Below are 3,020 nucleotides of genomic sequence, written 5' to 3' on the forward strand. Positions count from 1 at the left end.
TTTGTGAGTACTGTAATATAGGGGTCCAGTTTCTTTTACATATGAACATCCATTTCCCTAGCAACATTTCTTAAAGACTGTCCTTTCCCCTTTAAGTATTCATGGCACCCTTCTTGAAAATTACTTGACCATATATGTGTAGGTATATTTCTGGGTTGTCAATTCTGTTTCTTTTGCCTATATGTTTATTTTTATGCCAGTACTTTACGATTTGGGTTATTACAGCTTTGTAACATAGTTGGAAATTCAGAAGTGTGGTGCTTGCAGTTTGGTTTTCTTTTGCAAGATTGCTTTGGCTATTCAGGGTTAAGTGCCATATAAATTTTCGGATTATTCTATTTCTGTGAGAAATGTCATTGGAATTTTGATTGGAATTGCATTAAATCTATAGATGGCTTTGAGTAGTATAGACATTTTAACAATACTGATTCTCTGATCCATGAACACCGGATATCTTTGCATTTATTTGTTTCTTCTGTTTGTCTCATCAGCGTCTTACAGTTTTCATTGTACAAGCCTTTCACCTCCTGGTTAAATTTAATCCTAAATATTTGATTGTTTTTGATGCTATTGTAAGTGGGATTGTTTATTTTGTTTTTAGATAGTTTTTTGTTTATAGAAATGCAACCGAAGTTTGTATGTTGATTTTGTATTCTGCAACTTTACTGAATTTATTAGTTGTAACAATTTTTGGTGGAGTATTTGTGAGTTTCTATATATAAGATCATATCATCTGCAAACAGATAATTTTACGTTTTTCTTTCTGATTTGGATGCCTTTTGTTTCTTTTTCTTGCCTAATTGCTTGCTAGGACTTCCAGTTTCACGTTGAACAGGAGTGAACAGTAGGCACCATTGCCTTATTCCAGGTCTTACAAGAAAATCTTTCACCCCTTTACCATTGAGTATGATGTTAACTGTGGACCTGTCCTATATGGCCTCTGTTCTGTTGATATATGTTCCTTATATAATTACTTTTTTGAGAGTTAACATAAAAGGATGCTAAATTTTGTAAAATCGTTTTTCGTTTTTAGTGTTTATTTAGAGAGAGAGAGAGAGAGAGAGAGAGAGAGAGAGAGAGAGAGAGAGAACAAGTGCACATGAGTGGAGGAGGTGCAGAGAGAGAGGGGCATGGAGAGAGAATCCCAAGAGGCTCTGCTGTCAGAGCTGACAGCACAGAGCCTGATGCGGGGCTTGATCTCACGAACCATGAGATCATGACCTGAGCAGAAATCAAGAGTTGGGTGCTCAGATGACTGGGCCACCGAGATGCCCCTGTCAGACACCTTTTCTGCATGTATTGACATAATCATATGATTTTTATCCTTTATTCTACTAATGTGGTGTGTCACATTCATTTGTGTCTGTTGAACCATTCAGCATCTCAGGAATAAACCCCACTTTACCATGCTGTATGATTTTTTTAAATTATCTGTTGAGTTCAGTTGGCTAGCATTTTGTTGAGAATTTTTTCATCTATATTCATCAGGGATATTGGCCAATAGTATCAGGAAAACACTGGTATCATAAAATGATTTTGAAAGTGCTTCCTTCTTAGTAATTTTTTGGAGGAGTCTAAGAAGTATTGGTGTTCATTCTTTAAATATTTAATAGAATTCACCTATAAAACCATCTGGTCCTGGGCTTTTCTTTGTTGGGAGCTTTTTGATTAATAGTTTAATTTCATTCTTTATTGATCTGTTCAGATTTCCTATTTCTTCATGCTTCACTCTTTAGTACCTTATATATGTGGAAACCTTTATACATTTCTTCTAAGTTATCCATTTTTGCATATAATTGTTCATAGTGGTCTCTTATCCTTTGATTTTTTTTTGATTTAATAAAGTTTTATTTTCCAAAATGTACAGTTGGTGGGATCTGTTCATGCATATTCACCAGCAACTGGGGGATCTCCATCCTTGGTGTTTCTGGTATAACTTACTTGAATTCTCTGCTTTGAAACCAGTTTAGTAAGTCTTTTACTGAGGTGCTCCTGAAGGGCTGCCCTGGCCAGGGAACCTCAAATCTTCAGTCTCTCAGAGACAATAGCTGTAGTTATAAGCTTATAGTTCGAAGTTTCCTTACAGAGTTTGTCATGTGTTACTTTGTCAAACAAGACCAAGTTGTTGAGCCTGTCTCGAAATTTGCCTTTGGATCACTTCTTTTTGGCCTTGTCCCAAGATTTGTTCACTGGGGCTTTATCTTCTTTAGCTGACCATCCAGCATCTTTCTTCTTCTTGTAGTCCTTGGGTGGCATGTAAAACTTGGAGATTAGCAGCTACCTCTGCAGCCTTGCTAAAATGTTGGATGAAAAACCATCCTTTGAATTTTTGTAGTATCAGTTGTAATGTCTTCTCTTTTAGGTCTCATTTTATATATTTGAAACTACTCTCTTTTTTTCTAACTAAAGGTTTGTCAGTATTGTTTAAGTTTTTAAAAAAATCAGGTCATAGTTTGATATTTTCTATTGGTTTTCTGGTCTCTGTTTCATTTATTTCTGCTTTAATCATTGTTATTTCCTTCCTTCTGCTAAATTCGACTTAGTTCTGTTTCTCTTGTCCTTGATGTGTAAAGTTAGGTTGTCTTTGTTTTTTTTTTTTTGTAATTCCCTCTTAAACTACTTTTTGCTGCATTCGATAGGTTTTGGCATGTTATGTTACACTTTGTTTCAAGATGTTTTTCCCTTTTCATTTCTTCTTTGACCTGTTGGTCAGAATGTATTGTTTAATTTGTACATATTTGTGCATTTTTCAGTTTTCCTGCTGTTACTGAGGTCTAGTCATACTTTGTGGTCAGTAAAGATACTTGTTCTTAAAGTTGCTATGGCTCGTTTTGTGACATAATGTATCATCTATTTTGGACAATATTTCATGTACACGTGAGAGGAATGTATATTCTGTTGCTATTGGGAGGAATTTCTTTATATATCTCTTAGGTCCATTTGATTTAATTATAATTTAAGTCCAATGTTTCCATATTGATTTTCTGTCTGGGTTACTTACCTTTTGTTGAAAGTGCTGT

General features: G+C 34.9%; 1 pseudogene; it reads right to left on the reverse strand.

Moving 5' to 3' along the window:
- Window positions 1-1,881: 1,881 nt before the first annotated feature.
- LOC131506461 (small ribosomal subunit protein eS25-like) lies at window positions 1,882-2,256 on the reverse strand (annotated as a pseudogene).
- Window positions 2,257-3,020: the final 764 nt, after the last annotated feature.

This window comes from Neofelis nebulosa, chromosome 3 (assembly GCF_028018385.1).
Source record: "Neofelis nebulosa isolate mNeoNeb1 chromosome 3, mNeoNeb1.pri, whole genome shotgun sequence".
In the NCBI taxonomy this organism is placed as follows: domain Eukaryota; kingdom Metazoa; phylum Chordata; class Mammalia; order Carnivora; family Felidae; genus Neofelis; species Neofelis nebulosa.